The sequence below is a fragment of the Capra hircus genome, chromosome 1 (genome assembly GCF_001704415.2).
Source record: "Capra hircus breed San Clemente chromosome 1, ASM170441v1, whole genome shotgun sequence".
In the NCBI taxonomy this organism is placed as follows: Eukaryota; Metazoa; Chordata; class Mammalia; order Artiodactyla; family Bovidae; genus Capra; species Capra hircus.
Genome location: NC_030808.1, coordinates 151,627,922 through 151,650,687, shown reverse-complemented (window position 1 = coordinate 151,650,687; position 22,766 = coordinate 151,627,922). Strand labels below are relative to the sequence as shown.

The 22,766-nt window shown below is 44.3% G+C and overlaps 1 protein-coding gene across 1 annotated transcript in view; it reads left to right on the top strand.

Moving 5' to 3' along the window:
* COL6A6 (collagen type VI alpha 6 chain) overlaps window positions 837-22,766 on the top strand; it is a 174,179-nt gene continuing 152,249 nt past the window's right edge. The window contains exon 1 of the mRNA XM_005675709.3: window positions 837-1,149. The gene's annotated coding sequence lies outside the window, so the exon portion shown is untranslated. The remainder of the gene's footprint in view (window positions 1,150-22,766) is intronic.

Sequence of the window (22,766 nt, the reverse complement as noted above, 5' to 3'; positions counted from 1 at the left end):
GTTGCATAATTGTTATTCACAAAATGTGGGGCAAGAGCAGAGAGGCCAATGGGCAAAGAGAGCCTGACCAGGATATCTAAGCTAATCTCTTTCCCTACACCTGCTTTCATGCCTATCTCACTCTTTAGATTTCAGTTTGAGCTCCATTTCCTTTGGGAAGAGTCTTTTGGCCCTGCAAGACTTGAATTAGGACCCCTTCTTCTGTGTTCTCCTGGCCTCACTTACCCCACCCGCAATTACTACCCCGGTTCCTGTTTCCGCTTGTCCCCCAGTGAGACTGAGAGCGGAGAGCCCGACTTGGTTTTGCATCCCAAGCACCTAATAGTAGCAATTACTAGATGCTCAGATATTTGTAAAGTGAATGCATGGATAGACAAATGAATGGACAGTCAGTGGATGAGAGAGTCAGAAATACCCTGCTTTGGACCCTAAATTCCAAGTGGGGACCTCCGAGGGCGCTTGACCTCCATCATGGGGTACGCGGGGTCTAGCCTCCGTTCACAGGCAAGTTGGAGCAGTTCCCACCGCTCTGCGCATCCGGCAGGCCCAAAGAAGGCGCGCACCTCCAACACCCCAACTTCTCCGACCTCAGCTTCCTCCCGGGTCTGCAGCCGAGGGTTGAAGTTCCACGTAGGGAAGGGGTCGGCGGGGCAGTGACAGCCCCAGGAACCCCTTAACGGCTTCCATCCCCTCCCTGCCTGCGGCTGCGTCCCCTTCCTTGGGGACGCGCGCTGGGCCGGGGCCGCCGGGGCGGGGAAGGGTCGGCTCGGGGCGGGGAGAAGCGTTTATATAGCAGCGAAGAGGGGTTGGGAGCTAACGCCCGCCTGTGGGACACCGGGAGGCCAGAGGCTGCCCGCGCCGCCGCCTCCCTGCCAGGGTCTCCCGGGTCACCGCGGGTCTACCGGGCGGGGGGCACTGGGCACTGCGCTCCCGCGGGTGCCTTGCGCTCTGCTCCGCGCGCTGCGAGGCGATCTGCCCAGACTCGGGAAGGGCCGGGGACCGCGAGGACGTTTCCCCTAGGTAAGCGCTGGAGCCGCCGATAGCTGGACCGACCAGAGTCAAAACTAGGTTGGCAAGTGGTCAGTGGTTGCTTGGAAGGGACGCACCGGATGGAGGGGGCTACGTGAGGACCCCGGTAAAGGAACGAAGGTAAGAAGCTCAAACTCGCCTCTTCTGTTTCCACCTTCCCCAGGCAGCGTTCTCTGCCCTTATTGCGACGTTTTCTCGCATCCTCTGCTTGGAGAGCGCACAGCACACTCGGGTCGCTCTCTGCACCCGGCTCCCTGTCCCCCACCGCACGACTGCCCCACTAACAGTGTCCCCACGCCCAGCACAGGGTCTGGAGTGTGGCAGGCACTCGGGACGGCACGGGGAGTTGATGAATGAGTTATAACCAGCAGGGGTCAAGAAAAGTCCCTTCCAAGCCCGTCCAGACCCAGCCTGTACATTTGCTCCTGCAATCACCCACATTCATTAAAGTTGGTTGAAGTTTTATTGTTGACTGAAGGGAGGAGAGAAGACGGGGAAAAAATCCGCCCTTTTATGAATGCCCAGTAACATTCTACAATGAGTGGAACCCCAGCTAAATGGCTCAGCGTCAGCTGTGCAAATGATGTCAACGGGGTGGGGGGGCGGGTAGGGGCAGGCAGGCGGGAAGAGGAAGAATATTGGCCCTAGGAAGTGATTTATTTTCTTCTGTGTCCTTTTGTGATAAAGATTTCTCATTTCTCTTTTTAGAAGTCTACTCTATGGAGATATTAGAGGTGGTCTTTGTCAGTTGGAGGAAAGGTTTCCATAGAGGACTAGGGTGGTAATGCGGATTAGCAATAGCTGAGGTGTCTGTAAAAATCATGAAGCTTAAGACAAGAAGGCTATTGCAAGTCTTTCATTAAGAATTTGCGCAGTTACCAAATCTGCAGTCACACTGCCTTTTTAAAAGAAAGATCTATTTGATGAGTACTCTTTTAAGATAAAACTTTCCAGTATGGCATTGTGTAATACATAGGTGGCCTTAAAAGTTTTCCTTTATAAAGGAAGTTATCAGCTTTCTCCCTCCTCCACATTTTATTCCAAAATATTAGAAGTGCAAAGGAAACCTGAAAGGGAAGCTTATCTTCTACTCAAAAGCTGCGTTAGAAAACTGTCCAAAAGGATGCTGTGCCATGTGAAATCAAATTTTCTGGTGTGCATAAAAGACTTTAGGGAAGCACGCCTTGAAGAATCATCTTTAACTTTTTCTGTAGCAAGAAAAACCATCCACTTTTACTAAATTTCTTGTGAAACAATTCTCAGAAAAGACCGTTGTTAAATGCACTTGCAACTTGCACTTTTCACATCCGTTCAGATAGTCCAAATTGCAAGAAAGTGGATATTTGGAATGTTTATCAAGAATGAATTTTTTTTTTTGGTCTATTTGCATGGACAGTGCCAAGAGCAACTAATTAAGACACTAAACAAAAGCCAGATTATAAGCACTGTGGATAAAAGTTGGTGCATTATGCATCTATATACACGGTATTCTATGTAGTCCTGCTAATACAATAGTATTAAAAATGACTGAAAATATCTTCCTTGACAGTAAATATCTGCTGTCCCTGGAATTTCTCAAGAATATACCATTGCCAAGTATACAATCTACAAATAAATAAAAGTGATCCCAACTAATGAGAGTGTATTTGTAACCAAAAATCACTCATTCTTACAGTCCCAAGAAATAAGTATGAAGATCAGATTTTTCTATGCTTATTTTATAAATGTCATGAATATGAGACTTCTTCAGGGTAATCAAAAGTTGGACAAAACCTTTTTTTCTCCTGTCCTGACCTCTTTGTTGTTTCTTTTTTTGTTTGTTTTTATTTTTACTTTACTTTACAATACTGTATTGGTTTTGCCATACATCAACATGAATCCACCACGGGTGTACATGGGTTCCCAAACATGAACCCCCCCTCCACCTTCCTCCCCATAACATCTCTCTGGGTCATCCCCGTGCACCAGCCCTCAGCATGCTGTATCCTGCATCAGACATAGACTGGCGATTCGATCCTTACATGATAGTATACATGTTTCAATGCCATTCTCCCAAATCATCCCACCCTCTCCCTCTCCCTCTGAGTCCAAAAGTCCGCTATACACATCTGTGTCTTTTTTGCTGTCTTGCATACAGGGTCATCATTGCCATCTTTCTAAATTCCATATATATGTGTTAGTATACTGTATTGGTGTTTTTCTTTCTGGCTTACTTCTCTGTATAATAGGCTCCAGTTTCATCCATCTCATCAGAACTGATTCAAATGAATTCTTTTTAATGGCTGAGTAATACTCCATTGTCTATATGGACCACAGCTTTCTTATCCATTCATCTGCTGATGGACCTCTAGGTTGTTTCCATGTCCTGGCTATTATAAACAGTGCTGCGATGAACGTTGGGGTACATGTGTCTCTTTCAATTCTGGTTTCCTCGGTGTGTATGCCCAGAAGTGGGATTGCTGGGTCATAAGGCAGTTCTATTTGCAATTCTTGTCTTTGCTATTTAAAGTAGGAAGTGGATTACCTTTGCTCTGAAAAGAATCTAGATTCAAATACAGAAGAGCTTGAAGTGAAGTGAAGTGAAAGTCGTTCAGTCGTGCGTCTAACTCTTTGTGACCCCATGGACTATACAGTCCATGGAATTTTCCTGGCCAAAATACTGGAGTGGGTAGCCTTTCCCTTCTCCAGGGGATCTTCCCAACCAGGGATGGAACCCAGGTCTCCTGCATTGCAGGTGGATTCTTCACCAGCTGAGCCACCAGGGGAAGTCCATAGAAGAGCTTGGACAGCTGCTTAATCTCTCTGAGTCTTTTCTCACTTGTCACAGGGAGCATGATACCTATGTACCCCACAGGGATGTGTGAGGAAAGAAAAAAAGATCCTTATAAAATGCCAGGCACGCATGATCAATAAACGAGGGTGATGGTGATGGTAGTGGTAATTCTTAAGGGTCAAGGCCCCTAGGAGTGTTCCCAATAATTCATTTATCATTGAGCCCAATTTTAGTCCATATTTTGATCTCCCTGAAATACCTTGTTGCCATGAAGTGTAAGATGATTGTAACATGATTCATAGCCATGCATAACTCACCCAACGCTGCAATCTCCCTTTTCCACCTGGAAGTGTTCCCGTTGGTGGAGATCATTTAAGGAAAGACCAGTCACTCGGGCATGCTGCCATCCCGAAAGAGCTGTTTGGGAGTTGGGGCTGTTCTGATTCGTTCTGTGTTTCTTTGCCTCTTCTGCTTTACAAGTTAGAGGAAATTTTCTAGAGAAGTCCAGTGGTGCCTGCAGGTCGAAGACTTTGAAAAATGCACCCACTGTTTTAGTGTCTTTGTGGTGACAAAATATCTTTCCACTTCCAGCAGAAAGGAATTAGGTTTACGCTTTCAGAATTTTAAATTGAAGGCCTATAAAGCAACCTTCAGTTCTTCAAGGGAGAGGAAAATTTAGAAAGTGTACAGGATGCTTTACAGAACAGTCAAGGCCAAACTTTTTCAATGAAGAAATAGTAGTTAGAAAGATTTGGTCCCGCTCCTTTTCCAGATTCCTCGCTCTCCTTCCAAACTTGTCTTTTCTCGGGGTGACCCCAGGGTGCTGACAGGGAAATTTGGATGAAGACACCATGAATAAAAATGGATACTGTTTGGCTAACATAAGCAATGCACAGAAGAAAAGGTCTCCTGTGGCCCTTATAACCCTTATGTTTCCCACGGTACCTGGCACTTAGTCGGTACTCAAGAAATATTTGATAGATAAATGACTAATTTTAAGTCACTTTGCAATTTTAGTGAAAGAGTCTGGCTGAAGTACCCTTTTCATGTAAGTCTGGAGCAGTTGCACTTAGAAAAACCAGACATAAGAAGCGGGATCACCTCTTGCTTATGTCTTTTGCTAAAGAAGAAAGCTTCTAAATCTTACCTTTATGAGTCATTTGACTGACTGAGATAACCCTAAAAGCTAACACTTTTTATGACTCCAAATAGCAAACCTCAGGAAATTTGCTGATTTAATTTTGCCATGACAAGAAAATTTCCCCCAAATGCTAAAAAGGTGGAGAGGAGGCAAGAAAAAGAAAGCATCCAAACCAACTCTGTCTCAAGCCTTAGCATTCCCCTCAAGTCACAAAGAGATAATAAATATACATTTAACCATTCTTTTGGCCATTTATAGTTAAGGATGAGGTATTGATTTGACTGAAACATGTTTTTGCAATGCTTTAAGTACTGTATCTTAAACTTTAGAAGGGAAAGATTTTGCCAGAGTTAGTTGGCAAAGGCATTTGTGTTGGCTTGAAAACCCATAAGCTAATCACTTATTGAGTCTTTTAAAAACAACTTGATGAATGTCTGGCAAGATATTATGACTGAAATTCTCCATTGCATGAGTCCAAATACAATAGAACTTTGAAGATTCTGGGCGAGTCAGAGTCATATTTGGCGATTTTTGTTTGATGGGAAAAAAAATACCACAATGTATCAAATGGCCCATGTACCCCACCTCCCCGTTAGTCAGTAGGTGTGGATAACACTATGATCAATCCCATTTATGCATGCAAGTCTCTGGGCAGATGGCGTTTTGTGCTGTAGTAGATTCCCCTAATGCCCAGGCTTTTCTCTTCTCCGTTGGCGGGCAGAGGATATCAGAGCCTTGTGCATGCCCCTTCTGCATTTGGTATTTCGCTGCAGGCTTCTTATGTCAAACCCCTGTGGAGGCCTTGAGGGTTTTCTCTGGCCTTGGGAGCATGGTTGACTCATGCAGAGCAGGCTAGAGGGGCCTGGAAGGTAATACTCTGGGAGCAACCCCTTATGCAGTAACTGATGAAAGCTGGTGAATAAGTATCCTCAGGCTTCTCACACCTTGGGGGAGGCCACTCTTGAGGTCTGATCTTTATGTTCTTTCCAAGGTGCCCAAGGGGATGAGCTCCAGCTGCCTAGAACACTAACCCATTCACAGTTCTGCCTGGCTCCCTGTCTCACCTCCCTGCCCCTCTACTAGTGATTGAAGGGATCCTCTCCTCAATAAACTTATTGCACAAATTCTTGTCTAGACTCTGCCTTGAGGGAACCCAACCTACCATGTGCTTGTTCATGGTTTCACTAAAGGCAGTGTTTTAGCCCTAAGTATCCTATAGATTGTATCCTAGCCAAAAAGCGAATTGCATTGCTCTTCGTCCTGCTTGTGATGCTAGTTGCCCTGCTGTATCTCACCATGTACCCATGGTAGGCAGGATGCGAGCTGAGAGGCTGGAAGAAAATGCCAGGAGCCACGGGAACTGCAGGTGCGTTTGTTCTCTTCTGGCTGGTGCAGCACCATAGCAGCATAGGTGACACAGCATCACCACACACAAGCTGTGTCCAAGCGAGTACCTTGCGGCATGCGTGAAGTGGAGCGAAAGTCGCCCAGTCGTGTCCGACTCTGCAACCCCGTGGACTGCAGCCCGCCAGGCTCCTCCGTCCATGGGATTCTCCAGGCGAGAATACTGGAGTGGGTTGCCACTTCCTTCTCCAGGGGATATTCCCAACCCAGGGATCAAACTGGGTCTCCTTCATTGCAGGCAGATTCTTTATTCACAGGTAAAGAATCTGCCTGTGACATGCAGGCATAGTGCTATAAATGATCTCAGCTGTTACACAGTCATTATTTATAAGGCATGGGGTGAGAGCCTGAACATGCCATCTCGGCTAATTTTCTCTCTCCCCACCCTCTGCACCGTCAGGGTCTCTTGTCCCACAGATTATGTGGGTTCTGCCCTCTGTAGCATCCCCCCAGCACACAGTGCCGCCAGTTGAGCACACATTCCGCAAAAGCAGTAAACAGTTACATCCCCAACACATAGCAAAACTCAATGCCAGGCATCACAAGGAACGCATGTTGCCCTCATGGGCTTAGAAGAGCCACCCACTGCATGCGGAGCGCCTTCGTCTGCCACGGCCAAGTCCAGTCCACTGGCTGTCCTTGGGAGAGTGCAGGAAAGCCTCTGCAGAGGCAGCTGCACTCCTGCGGGATTTTATTACTATGGAACCACATGTGCCAGGCCCACCCCTTCAAGTGTGGATTTTTCTTTTTACGGCATTCACAGCTCATCCATATGATCAGTTTTCTAAATCTGAGGACACAGCCTTCACAGTTCATTGTCTCCATCATAGGACGCAGCCTTCACAGTACTTTCTACATAGGACACAGACTTCATGGTACACTGTCTACACAGGACACAGCCTTCATGGTACACTGTCTACACAGGACACAGCCTTCAGAGTTCATTGTCTCCATCATAGGACGCAGCCTTCAAGGTACACTGTTGTACAGAGGATACAGCCTTTGCGGTACATTGTTCTACATAGGGCACGGCCTTCATTCACAGCATGGTGTCTACATAGCACACAGCCTTCATGGTACACTGTTCTACATAGCACACAGCCTTCACGGTACACTCTTCTAAATCTGCATCGTAGGACACAGCGTTCTCAGTACACTGCTCTAAATCTCCATCATAGGACACAGCCTCTACAGTACAATGTTCTGCATAAGACATAGCTTTTATAGTATACCTTCGCACAAATCTGTCCATATTTTCATCTGCATAACCCAGATGGGGCCGCCACCAGCCTGGGCCCCCTTTGGGGTCTTCACACTTTTCAAATGGCATCTCACATGCTGTTCCTTCTCAGTAAGGACCCACAAAACCCCCACGGGTGCTGGGCCTACCGCTGTGTCCCAGAGGCACAAAAGCCAAGCTGCCGCGGCTCCCCTTGCCTTCGCCAAAATTGCTTACCCCAGTCAACCAACTCCGCCCGAGTATATGGTCGACATGCCATGAACTCAGTCACACTGGGGGCCCCTTGGGGATGCCCCCCTTGAACCACTGGCTGCTCACGCTTCACTTCCTGCTGTGTGGCAGTCCTCACTGCCAAGCGGGGGCCGGCGGTCTCACAGTGCTCCTTGTCATCACCCCTCATTACCCCGTAGTCCAAGGCACTGGGTTCCTCAGGGCCGCACGCCTCTTGCTCCAGCATGCATGTGCAACGCTCTAGCCTTCCTCCTGTCTCTGCAACGTGCGCACTTGTGCAGCGTCACGGGGCTCACTGTCCATATTCACCGTCAAGGCAATCAGGAACGCCCACCCCCTGGTGCCAGTGGCAGTATGTGCCACTCTGTCCAGCAAATGGGAATTCGCCCCCTGTAACGCCTTCTCAAGGCTGTCTGGTGACCAGTCCACCACCTCCCAGTCTTCCACCAGGGCCCACACCAAGAGGACCCTGGCCACTGGGTACCACATGCTGTATGGCGGCCACTGGCTTCCACCATCCAGCGCAGTCTTAGACTCTTCTACTTCCTGCGTGTCCTGCCGACTGTGCCCATTGTATCGCTGACCCTGCTCACTGTGCCGATTGTTCTCGCTGTTCCTCACGGTGTGTGCTATTCGCTAAACGCATGGTAGGCAAGGTGCAGGCTAAGAGGCTGGAAGGAAATGCGAGGAGGACCTGCAGACACATTTGTGCTCCTCTGGCTGGTAGAGCAGCCGTACCAGCAGCCATAACAAAGCATATCGCCACACACAACCCGTGACCAAGCAGGTGCCTCGTGATGCTCATGTGCAGCCCGACAAAGGCTCTCAGCCATTACACAGCCGTCGTTTGCAAAATGTGGGGCCAGAGGGCCTGAACACGTCATCTTGGCTAATCTTCCCTCTCCCCACATGAATCAAGAACGGAATTCGTGCTTTCCACAGGATTTTGAACAGAATTTTGTCCCCAGCTAGTGCTATTTCAATTGTATCTGGGTCAGTTGGCTTGTTGGTTGTGACCTGATCCTGAATTCCCATGAGCTGTCTGAGAACAGTGTCAGGAGCCCATGGAGGGAGATATCAGCAAGGGCTCAGTGTGACCCCATCTTTAGAGAAATAACATCTTCCAGGGGTTATGAGAAATGGCTCAAACCCATGCCTCACAGAATGGGACCAGTGTCTCAATATTTCTGGTGGATGTTCCTACCCGCTTGCAGCTTTGATCACCATTTCTTCCCTGTGGTAGTGTTCTCTAATAGGAGATATGGAGACAGGTAGAAGTGGATATTGATAGGAATGGGCTCACGTGATTATGGTGGCTGAAAAGTCCTGTGATCTGCCATTTACAAGCAGAGGCCCAGGAAAGTCAGTGGTGTCATCAGTCTGAGTCTGAAGGCCTGAGAATCAAGAGCTCTGGTATCCAGCAGCAGAAGTAAATGGACTTTCTAGCTCAAGAAGGAGAGCAGATTCACCCTTCCTCTGACTTTGTGTTCTAATCAGGCCATCAGTGGACTGGATAATGCCCACTTGCCTTGGTGAAGGTTATCTTCTTTATTCATTCTGTCAATTCAAATACTAATCTCTACAGGAAACACCCTCACAGGCAAACCAGAAGTAATGTTTCACCATCTCTTGCACGCATAGTCACTTCAGTTGTGTCCAGCTTTTTGCAACCCTATGGACAGTAGCCAAGCTCCTCTGCCTGTGGGATTCTCCAGGCAAGACTGCTGGAGTGAGTTGCCATGCCCTCCTCCAGGTGATTTTCCTGACCCAGGGATTGAACCCGCATCACTTATGTCTCCTGCATTGGCGGGTGTACTCTTAACCACTAGGGGCAACTGGGAAGCCCTTACCATCTCTTAGCTCAGTCAAACGGACACATGAAACTTGCCATCACATTTCCCAGTTACTTACTAATCCACTTCCAACCCCAAGCCAGACTTCTCCATGGAACTCAGACCCAGACATCGAACTGTCCGAACATCTTCTACCAAAACAGCCTAAAAGCCCCGTTCTTCCTCAGTCCTATCTAATCAGTCTCTACATCCTACCATTTGTTTCCTACTGATTCCTGCAAACCCCTCTCCGTCCTCCCTGTCGTCTCTGCTCTTGGTCCCCAAACACCATTCTCTTTTTCACCCAGACCACAATTGCCTCCTTGACCACCTTCCTGCTCTGATCTTTCTCCTCTTCTAGCATTTTCCATATTTCAGCGTCAAGTGAGTTCCTTAAAACTGCCCACTCTTACTTTTTTTCTGCCTAAAATCCTCCATTGCCTTTGGATTAAATTCAAAATCCTTGTCATGGTTGAAAATCCCCCACTATCCAAATTTTATTCATCTCTTCCTGCCTCCTGCCTATTTCTTTGCCACCACGGCCAATCCCTCAGGAGACATTGCTCTCTCTCACCTCCTGCCATTAACATTTGGAATTTCCTCTACTTAGAACAGTACTCTCTGGACTTACTCTGGCTTACTCCTTCTCTCCCTTTAGGCTCAGCTAACATGCCCATTCCTTGGGAAAGTGTTACTGAGTCCTGCCTACTAGGTACCCTTCCCTGAGTCCCTACTGGACCCTGAGTTCCCACCATTCCCACTGAACTGTGATTGCTGTGTTCACCAGGTTATCTTCAGTACTAACCACTTCTTAGATAATAAATATCCACTGTAGAATAAATGAACTGAAATCGGGGCTTTCTTACTAGCTGATGACCAAGAGCAAGTCACAGAAACTCTCTGAATTTTCATTTTCACATCTAAAGTATCAGGATTGGGAACACGTGTACACCCGTGGCGGATCCATGTTGATGTATGGCAAAACCAATACAGTATTGTTAAGTAACATAAAGTAAAAAAAATAATAATAAATAAATAAAATAAAATTTAAAACAAAAAAAATAATAAAAGGTAAATAAATAAATAAAGTATAAATCCTATCCAAACACAGAGGTTGAGAGGATTTTGTTAGTTGGTACTGAACAGAAGACTTTTCTTGTAGATTCATCCAGATAAGCATTATGCTTGACCTGAGCCTGTGATATTCTGAGATGGTAAAGCCCATGTTCCAGGATGCCTAAGTTTAAAGGGCACTCTGATAGACAGGATTTGGGTGGGAGCCAGAAGGAAGAAAGTACCATGTAGCTAAAATTATCCTGCTTTCAAACCCTAGGTAGAGTGTGTGCTTGGAAATGAAAGCGATATAATAACATATAAGGTGCCTAATTCCCTCACACACAGTTTCTTCCAAATAATCTTTCTCCTCCAGCTTCAACATCTGCATTTCCTGGGTTAATGCCACGAATCCAGTTTCTAAACTGAGGAGTTTTTCCAAGAGTTTTGCCTTAAAAAATTATTCTCCACTGCAATTCCTCCTCAGTTCCCCCTTCTCTAGGTCTGCTGTCATTGTTCTTGAAACACACCATTAAACCTCTCATTCTTGGGCATCCAGGAACTTCTGAAAATCCTTACAAACCCAGTTGCACGTTTGTAGATGTAACTGGGTGGAGGCAAGCACTAAATTAATTAACAGATTTGCACTGGGCAATGATTAAGGCAAAAACCTTCTCCGTTTAGTAATGGGAAACTGGTTAAATACATAATTTGGGTAAAAATTAGGATAATAAAGTACCTTCAAGAGCTATGTAGCTGCACATGTTCAAGAATTTTATTTTTAATTTTAATTATTTAAAACTTTCTTGAAATAGAGTTGATTTATAAAGCTGTGTTAGTTTCAGGTATACAGCAAAGTGATTCAGTCATACATACATACAGATGGATTTTTTAGGTCTTTCCCATTATAAATTAGTTAGTTCCCTGTGCGATACAGTAGGTCCTTGCTGTTCATTTATTTAATTTAGTAGTTTGTGTATATTAACCCCAACTCTTACTTTATCCCTCCCTTCCTTTTCCCTTTGTTAACCATACATTTACTCTCTACATCTATGAACTTATTTTTGTTTCACAGATATGTTCATTTGTGTTGTGTTTTAAATTCCACATATCAAGTGATAGCATATGATAACTATCTCTCTTCCTGACTTATCCCACTTAGTATCATTATCTCCAGGTTCATCCATGTTGCTACAAATGACATTATTTCATTCTTTTTATTGCTGAATAATACTCCATTGTGTATACATGGGTGTGTGTGTGAAAGTGAAAGTTGTTCAGTTGTGTCTGACTCTTTGAAACCCCATGGACTATACAGTCCATGGAATTCTCCAGGCCAGAATACTGGAGTGGGTAGCCTTTCCCTTCTCCAGAGGTTCTCCAGGGGATCTTCCTGACCCAGGGATTGAACCAGGGTCTCCAGCATTGCAGGTAGATTCTTTACCAATTGTGCTATCAGGGACATCTATCACATCTTCTTATCCATTTGCCTGTAGACAGACCCTTAGGTTTCTTCCATGTCTTGGTTATTGTAAATTGTGCCGCAAAGACATTGGGGAGCATGTATCTTTTCAAATTATAGTTTTCTCCAGATATACACCCAGGAGTGGGATTACAGGACAGAAACTGTCATTGAAATTGACTTTGGTTAATATTTTCAAAATTCCATTGTCAGTTTGTTTGAATTTTCATTAGATTACAGGATCCCACTCCTGGGATACATTTGGAGAAAACTATCATTTGAAAACTATAAATATTATAGTAGCTCTGTATTTAGTTTTTTAAGAAAGACTTTTAAATATTATTTGGTAAGTTACTGCTTTGGCACACCTACCTAAGTCTATGGCAATCCAGTTTTTTAATATAAATTTATTTATTTTAATTGGACGCTAATTACTTTACAATATTATATTGGTTTTGCCATACATCAACATGAACCCATCACGTATGTACATGTGTTCTCCATTCTGAACCCCCCTCCCACCTCCCTCCCCATCCCATCCCTCTGGGTCATCCCAGTGCACCAGCCCTGAGCACCCTGCCTCATGCATTGAACCTGGACTGGCAATTCATTTCTTATATGATATTATACATATAATGCCGTTCTCTCAAATCATACAACTATGGAGTCACAGTCTCTTCTTGTTCCTTGGATAGCTGCTGATTGAGACAACAGCAGAACATCCATGCCTAATTGCAACTTTCTTCATGAAGAAATGGAAAGAACTAATGGAACAAGAAATAAATAAAAGAAGAAAAGAGATACATAAAACCCTCAGGCTTTTTTCTCCCTCAGGGGAGAAAAAAAAATCATCTATCTAAAGTATTTTGCATCTAAGGATTACATAAATATGGATTTATGAAGTGAGTCTCAAATGTAGACAATGCTGTCAACCATTAATTTACCCATTTTTCTTAGTATAATGATTGTTAATTACAAATGGCTGAAGTGAAGTGAAGTAAGTCGCTCAGTTGTGTCCGACTCTTTGCAACCCCATGGATTATACAGTCCATGGAATTCTCCAGGCAAGAATACTAGATTACATTGGGAAGAGTACAAGTTTGGGAACGCATGTACACCCATGGTGGATTCATGTCAATGTATGGCAAAACCAATACAGTATTGTAAAGTAAAATAAAGTAAAAATAAAAATTAAAAGAAAAAAAAAAGAGTACATTGCTCTCTCAGGGGACTGGAAGATCCATAAGGACGAAGACTACATCTGGCTTTACCCCCCTGCCCACCTGCTGCCTACACAGGGCCTCACGTTTGAAAATGAATGAATAAATAAGTATGGTGAAGTGAAGTGAAGTGGCTCAGTCATGTCCGACTCTTTCCGAACCCATGGACTGTAGCTTACCAGGCTCCTCCATCCATGGACTTTTCTAGGCAAGAATACTGGAATGGGTTTCCATTTCCTTCTCCAGGGGATCTTCCCTACCCAGGGATCAAACCCGGGTCTCCCACATTGCAGGCAGACAGACACTCTACCGTCTGAGCCACCAGGGAAGACAAATAAGTATATTAAAATGACCCAATTTGCAGATGAGGGAAATAAATCTCTGAGAGCTGAAGCTAAAAGATCGGTCTAAAAGGTCTCTCAGGCTGGACTAGGACCCACTTTTCCACCTTCTTCATACAAGCTACTTTCCCTTGTGCAGCGGAGCCCCTTCCAAACTCTGTACTCTTTCACTTGAGGGAGGAAGGGATTACCAAATGTACTTCAAATATTCCTCATGGGAGATTCCGCACAAATGCAGCAGCATTGTTCTAATAACTCTTGTGAGGCTCTATTGAGGCAACTTGAGTCTGTGACATTCTTTCTTTCTTTGAGCTTGTTTTCTTCTCCAGGAAAAAATAACTGAGCTTATCTCACTATTTTTTGTTTTATCTATTGGATTTCATCATATTTTATTGGAGTATAGTTGATTTACAGTGTTGCGTTAGTTTCAGATGTATAGCAAAGTGACTCAGTTCAGCTTCCTTTTCAGATTATTTTCCCTTAAAGGTTATTACAAAAGATTGAGTACAGTTCCCTGAGCTGTACGGTAGGTCTTTGTTGTTTATTTTATATATAGTCATATGTATATGTTAACTCCAACCTCCTAATTTATCCCCGTTTCATAACTATACGTTTGTTTTCTATGTCTGTGGGTCTGTTTCTGTTTTGGAAATAAGACTTTCTTTTTGTCTCATTATCGGTGAGTGTTATGCCTCAGACCAGAAGGAGGTCAGCCTAAGCCATCTGACTTGAGCTGTTTTTAAAAAAAAAAAAAATGCTACAGCTTCAGACAAGAGCAACTGGCGTGCTTAATCTTCATACAAGAAGTTAGCCATTCAAAACTGTTCACTCCCTAAGGGCATTTTGGAAAAAAAGTCAGTTGAGGCAAGCTGTGATTAAGAGCGGAAAAAAAGGACAGAATGCAATTAAGAGTTTCTTTGGTTCAGTTGGAAGGGAAAAGCTGCCTGAAATGTAACTTTCTCAAGCAGTGATCACATCCTTGGACCTCTGCCTTTCTAATCAAATTCCTGAGATTACAGAAATGTACATATGTACATGTATACGTACATATATATATATATTTCATTTAATGAACAGCTGGTAAAATTGGATCCTTACTCTCTGCTTTGTGGGGCTTTACCAAAGCACTTCAATGTTGCCATGTGATTGAATACTAATATTTAACCCTGGAATACAAAGAGAAGAGATTAGATCTAATGTAGCTGTGCCTCACCCAGGAGCTTCTACACGGTACCCTTCCTGATCTGCACAGTTCTGTTATTTTCCATGTTGACTGGGAAAACACACACATGACCTAAAAACTCTGAATTGAGTTTTATTCAGTATCTTACTGAGGACTATAGCATGCAAGATAGCTTTTTAGTAGCTCTGAGGAACTGCTTTGAAGATATGAGGCTTAGGAGATACAGGCCAATGTAGTGTGATTTTGGTTAAAGAATACATGCAACTCAAAATACACCTCGATAGAAGGTCACTGCTAATTACAAGGAACAGATTTTTCAGCTAAAGATTTTTCAGTTAGTGCTTTTGTAGGTATGGGAAGATGTAAGGATGTGGGTTCATAAAAATTCCTCCTGAAATATATCTAATTTTCTAAAGTCTTGTTTGGCCTGTTTCCCCAAAGCACAGAATATCTGTTCCTATTCTTCGTCCTTGAACTTCTTTCAGAGTCTTCTATAGATTAGCAACTACAGTGGCTAATGACTTAATCTTGTAGAACCAGATGGTGAGTGACATTCCTTTGGTTTACATCTGCCAGGTCACCTCCAACATTGCCCACATTCCTCTTTCTATTGCCACTTCTTGGAAGAACCACCCAGAGTGATTTGTACCTTTCTGAGCTCTTTCTCATGCCTTGATTCCTAGCCTCCACCCCTGTGAAGCTTCCATTCTAGGAGGGGGACAGACATGAATGAGATAAACACTCAAATGAAGGTTTAAACACAGATTTGTGATGTGTTGTGAAGAAAAGTGATAACGTGCCATGGGAGAAAAGTCACAAAGGAGATTTAATTTATGAGGACAGGAGAGGACCTCCCCAAGGAAAGAGGACTGCAATAAAGACCTGGAGGATGAGGACTGAGCAGGCAGAAAAGTGGCCAGACAGATTTTCCTGGTGGTCCACTGGCTGAGACTCTGCCCACCAAAGGAGGGGACACAGGTTCAGCCCCTGCTCCAGGAAGATCCCACGTGCTGCAGGGCAACTGAGCAATGAGCTGCAATTACTGAGCCCGTGCTCTGCAACAGGAGAAGCCGCCACTGCAATCAGAGTAGCCCCCGCTCACTGCTACTAGGGAAAGCCTGAGTGCCACAACGAAGACCCAGCACAGCCAAAAATTAAATAAATAAATGTTTAAGTGGTCAGAGAAACTACAGTGAGGTATCACCTCACACCAGTCAGAATGGCCAGCATCAAAAAACCTATAAACGATAAATGCTGCAAAGAGTATGAACAAAAGGGAACCCTTTTGCCCTGTTGTTCCAACTCTTTTGCGACCCAGTAGACTGTAGCCCATCAGGCTCCTCTGTCCATGGGATTTCCCAGGTAAGAATACTGGAGTGGGTTTCCATTTCCTTCTCTAGAGGATCTCCCTGACCCAGGGATCAAACCTGCTTCTCCTGCTTGGCAGGTAGATTTTTTTACCACTGAGTCAGCAGGGAACCCTCTTGCATTTTTGGTGGGAATGTAAATTGATACGGTGTCTATGGAGAAGTCAGGACAATTGCTTCTTGGAGGGAAAGCTATGACAAACTTAGATAGTATGTTGAAAAGCAGAGACATTACTCTGCTGACAAAGGTCTGTATTGTCAAGGCTATTGTTGTCCCAGTGGTCATGTACAGTTGTGAGAGCTGGACCGTAAAGAAGGCAGAATGCCAAAGAATTGATGCCTTCAGGCTATGGTGCTGAAAATTCTTGAAAGTCCCTTGGACAACAAACCAGTCAATCTTAAGGGAAATCAATATTTCCTTTATTATATTATATTCCCTGAATATTCATTGGAAGGACTGATGCTGAATCTGAAGCTCCAGTATTTTGGTCATCCGACTGGGACTCACTGGAGTCCAGTCCCTAATGCTGGGAAAAATTGAGGGCAGAAGGAGAAGAGGGCATTAGCGGAAGAGATGGCTGGATGGCATCACCGACGCAATGGACTTGAACTTGGACAAACTTCGGGAGATGCTGAGGGTCAGGAGACCTGGCCTGCTGCAGTCCACGGGGTCACAGAGTCAGACACGACTGGGAGGCTGGACAACAGCAACAATTGTGGGAAACAGTCTGGAGACTCCTTAAAAAACCAGGAATGAAACCACCATATGACCCAACAATCCCACTACTGGGCACATACCCTGAGAAAACCATAATTGAAAAAGACGCGTACCCCCCAGTGGCAGCACTATTTACAAATGGCCAGGACGTGGCAGCAACCTCGATGTCAGTCAACAGATGAATGGATAAAGAAGTTGAGGTCATATACGTACAATGGAATATTGCTCCTCCATTTGAGTCAGTTGTAGTGAGGTGGACGAACATAGAGCTTAATATAAAGAGTGAAGTAAGTCAGAAAGACAAAAACAAACATTATATAATCATGTATATGGAACCTAGAAAATGTTACTGATGAGTCTATTTGCAGAGTGGAAGTAGAGACACGGACACAGAGAACAGACTTGTGGAAACACTAGGGGAAGGAAAAGGCGGGGTGAATGGAGAGACCAGCATGGAACAGACAGACTACCATATGTAAACTAGATAGCTAGCAGGAAGTCATTATATGACACAAGGGGCTCTACCTGGTACTCTGCGACAAGCTAGACGGGTGGGATGGGGTGAGGGGCATAGGCAGGAAGTTCAAGAGGGAAAGGACATATGTATACTATGGCTGATTCATGTTATTGAACAGCAGAAACCAACACAACATTGTAAAGCAATTATCCTCCATTAAATTCACATACACACACACACACACACACACACACACACACACACACACGGAGATGCTCAAAAACAAAAGGTGACCAGAGAGAATGGCAGTGGTCAGAGGGCACTGGGCAGGGCTTCTCAAACCTTGCTGCACATACACATTGCCTGGAGACCTTGTTACACTGCAGGCTGATTCACTACGGCTGGGGATTCTGCGTTTCCAGCAGCCTTCGAGGGTATTCTGCAGGGATTGAGCTGAGAACCACACTCTGAGTAGCAGAGGTGTATGGTAAAGGTTGGTAAGGTTCTTCTGTAGAGAGTCAGACAGTAAACATGTTAGACTTTGTGAATCCTACGATCTCTGCTTCAACTACTCCCCAGTGTCATTGTGATAAGCAGTAACTAGCATTCAGATCAGCAGACTATGGGTAAAGCAGATTATCCTCCATTATGTGGGGACCTCATCTAAGCACTTAAAGGCTCTAAGATAGGACAGAACAGTCTTGTAGGATGTTTAGAAGTATCCCCACCCACTGCCCACTAGATGCTAAACACACAGACCCCTCCTCCAATAGTAAAAATCAAAAAATCTCTCTAGACATGATTAAATGCCCTCAGGGGCAAAAAATCTCCTCCAGTTGGAAAACACTGGTATAAATAACTTTGATATGCAGGCACCATCGCTCCAATTAAACCAGTGCTGCCCTGCCGCCCATGTAGGTCCCTTTGAAACAAGTTTATCACTTTCCACAAAATCAGGCTCAAAACCCACTTCCAACAAAGGTGACCCTCCCTCCTCCAGATACCACTTCTGGCTATCTTTCCTTATGCACATTGCACTCCATCACACTGTTTTCCAAGGGTCTTTTTGTAGTCTCACACACGTGTGTGTATACGTTGTCCTCTTGCACTGAACCAGGGGCAGCCTTGATAAGAGGAGTAGATAATTGAACTCAAGCCCAAATGCTGCAGTTTGCCACCTTGGGTCTTGGGAGAATCACTCATTCTTCCTGAGTTTCAGTATTAATATCAATAAAATAGGAAGAGTTGAGTCTCCTTCACAGAGTTGTCATGAACTTTTGAACTATGAAAACACAGTATCTCAGTCGTGTCCAACTTTTTGTGATCCCAAGGACTGCAGAACACCAGGCATTCCTGTCCTTCACCATCTCCTGAGCTTGGTCAAATTTATGTCCATTGAACGGTGATGCCATCCAACCATCTCATCCTCTGTTATCCCCTTCTTCTTCTGCCCTCAATCTTTCTCAGCATCAGAGTCTTTTCTAATGAATCAGCTCTATGCATCAGGTGGCCAAAGTATTGGAGTTTCAGCTTCAACATTAGTCCTTCCAATGAATATTCAGGGTTGATTTCCTTTAAGATGGACTGGTTGGATCTCCTTGCAGTCTAAGGGGCTCTCAAGAGTCTTCTTCAACACCACAGTTCAAAAGCATCAATTCTTCAGTGCTCAGCTTTCTTTATGGTCCAACTCTCACATCCATACATGACTACTGGAAAAACCACAGCTTTGACTAGAAGGACCTTTGTTGGCAAAGTGATGTCTCTGCTTTTTAACACTCTGTTTAGGCTTGCTATAGCTTTTCTTCCAAGGAGCAAGTGTCTTTTCATTACATGGCTGCAGTCACCATCTGCAGTGATTTTGGAGCCCAAGAAAATAAAGTCTGTCTCTGTTTCCATTGTTTTCCCATCTATTTGCCACGAAGTGATGGGAACGAATGCCATGATCTTAGCTTTTTGAATGTTAAGTTTAAAGCCAGCTTTTTCACTCCTCTTTCACTTTCACCAAGAGGCTCTTTAGTTCCTCTTCACTCTCTGCCATGAGGGTGGTATCATCTGCATATCTGAGGTTATTGATATTTCTCCCAGCAATCTTGATTCCAGCTTGTGCTTCATTCAGTCCAGCATTTCACATGATGTACCTGCATATAAGTTACATAAGCAGGGTGACTATATACAGCCTTGACATACTCCTTTTCCTATTTGGAACCAGTTTCTTGTTCTGTGTCCAGTTCTAACTGTTGCTTCTTGACCTGCATACAGGTTTTGCAGGAGACAGGTAAGGTGCTCTGGTATTCCCATGTTCTGAAGAATTTTCCACAGTTTGTTGTGACTCACACAGTCAAAAGCTCTGACATAATCAACGAAGCAGAAGTAGATGTTTTTCTGCAATTCTACTTTTTCTATGATCCAACAGATGTTGGCAATTTATCTCTTATTCTTCTGCCATTTCTAAATCCAGCTTGAACATCTGGAAGTTCTCATTTAATGTACCGTTGAAGCCTAGCTTGGAGAATTTTGAGCATTATGTTGCTAGCATATGACATGAGAACAATTTTGCAATAGTTTGAACATTCTTTGGCATTGCCCTGTTTGGGGATTGGAATGAAAACTGACCTTTTCCAATCCTGTAGCCACTGTTGAATTTTCCAAACTTGCTGGCATATTGAGTGCAACACTTTAACAGCATCATCTTTTAGGATTTGAAATAGCTCAGCTGGAATTTCTTCACCTCCACTAGCTTTATTCGTAATGATGCTTCCTAAGGCCTGCTTGACTTTGCACCCCAAGATGTCTGGCTGTAGGTGAGTGATCACATCACTGTGGTTATCTGGGTCATTAAGGTTTTTTTTGTATAGTTCTTCTGTGTATTCTTGCCACCTCTTCTTAATATCTTCTACTTCTGTTATGTCCATACTGTTTCTGTCCTTTATTGTACTCATCTTGGCATAAAATATTCCCTTGGTATCTTTAATTTTCTTGAAGAGACCGCTATCCTTTCCCATTCTATTGTTTTCCTTTATTTCTTTGCATTGTTCACTTAAGAAGCCTTTCTTATCTCTCCTTGCTGTTCTTCAGAACATAGGATTTTTCCCTCTAAAAGCAGAACCATTGCTTTCATATTTTTGGTGAAAGAATAACCAGTACAGGGAGTGAAATATTACCTTGAAAAATACTAAACAAACAATAAATACATGAATTTGCATGTCCTAGTTTGCATTTTGTTTTAATTTATTTTCTTCTCCGATACCTTTTAAAGTAAGAGTAAAGTAAAGAGTCCTTTCTGTGTCCTTCTGATATTAATATATAAATTACTTATTGGAACAGTTGCCCAGGCAATGTAATTTACCTCATTATTGACTTCAAGTCCCTGAAATGATGGTGCTCATTTATAATTCTACCTACCCTCGTTGTCCATGCCTTTATTTCCTTACTGAGCACCCATGAGTGGGTGAGTGAGTACTAAGTGACTTCAGTCGTGTCTGACTCTCTGAGACTGTGGACTGTAGCCCACCAGGCTCCTCTGTCCACGGGATTCTCCAGGCAAGAATACTGTAGTGGGTTGCCATTCTCTCCTCCAAGGGGGATCTTCCCAACCTAGGGATCGAACCCACGTCTCTTATGTCTCCTGCACAGGCAGGCAAGTTCTTTACAACTAGCACCACCTGGGAAACCCTGAGGGCACCCATGCTTGAGACCAAATTGCCCTTCAGAATTGGCTGAGGCAGCCTTCTTCCAGAAAAATCACCTCTTCAATCCTCAGCCCTCTCTCCTGCCAAGGCATCCAGATGATGCTTTTCTGATTTCCCACAGCCCTCAGGACTGACCACCTGCATCATAGCACAGATATGGCTCTCTGCCTCCCGTCAAACTGCGAGTACCCATGGGGAGGGCTGTGCTTGCTGGATTGGGTGTTCCCAGGGGCTGGCGCACTGTCTGGCTAAAGCAAGTGTCTGTGCTCATGAGTATGGTGATGACTCACTAGGCTTCAATCCCACTCGCCCACTGCCTCCATTTTCACAAGGCATGACACCAGAGATTCAGCACCTCAGAAAAGCTAAGCCTACATCTTTCTCCCGTGCCAGTTATTTAACATTGCAAAACAAATCATTCCAAAACACTGTTATCTAAAAAATGGCAGTTTATCTCTTGTGGTTTTGTGGGCTCTCCTGGGGAGTTCTTGCTGAGGGGCTTGATTCAATGGCAGTTGGGACTGGAGGTATCAGAAAGCTTTTTAGTCACACATGTCTGACAAATGGGTTGAGGTGGCTCAATCATCTGAGGGCTGGCCAATTGTCTCTCCTTTGTCACTTAACTCTTGTATGAGTCTAGCTTCCTCATAACATGGTGGCTTCAGAATCAGTTCAATTCAGTCACTCTTGTGTGTCCGACTCTTTGCGACCCCATGAACTGCAGCACGCCAGGCCTCCCTGTCCATCACCAACTCCTGGAGTTCACCAAAACCTATGTCCATTGAGTTGGTGATGCCATCCAACCATCTCATCCTTTGTTGTCCCCTTCTCCTCCTGCCCTCAATCTTTCCCAGCATCAGGGTCTCTTCAAATGAGTCAGTTCTTCGCATCAGGTGGCCAAACTATTGGAGTTTCAGCTTCAACATCAGTCCATCCAATGAACACCCAGGACTTATCTCCTTTAGGATGGACTGGTTGGACCTCCTTGCAGTCAAAGGGGCTCTCAAGAGTCTCTCTAAAACCACAGCTCAAAGCATCAATTCTTTGGCACTCAGCTTTCTTTATAGTCCAACTCTCACATCCACACATGACCACTGGAAAAACCATAGCCTTGATGAGACGGACCTTTGTTGACAAAGTGATGTCTCTGCTTTTTAATATGCTATCTAGGTTGGTCATAACTTTCCTTCCAAGGAGTAAGCATCTTTTAATTTCATGGCTGCAGTCACTATCCACATGATTTTGAAGCTCAGAAAAATAAAGTCAGCCACTGTTTCCACTGTTTCCCCATCTATTTCCCATGAAGTGATGGGACAAGATGCCATGATCTTCGTTTTCTGGATGTTGAGCTTTAAGCCAACTTTTTCACTCTCCTCTTTCACTTTCTATAAGAGGCCCTTTAGTTCTTCTTCACTTTCTGCCATAAGGATGGTGTCATCTGCATATCTAAGGTTATTGATATTTCTCCTGGCAATCTTGATTCCTCCTGTGCTTCTTCCAGCCCAGCATTTCTCATGATGTAATCTGCATATAAGTTAAATAAGCAGGGTGACAATATACAGCCTTGGTGTATTCCTTTTCCTATTTGGAACCAATCTGTTGTTCCATGTCCAGTTCTAACTGTTG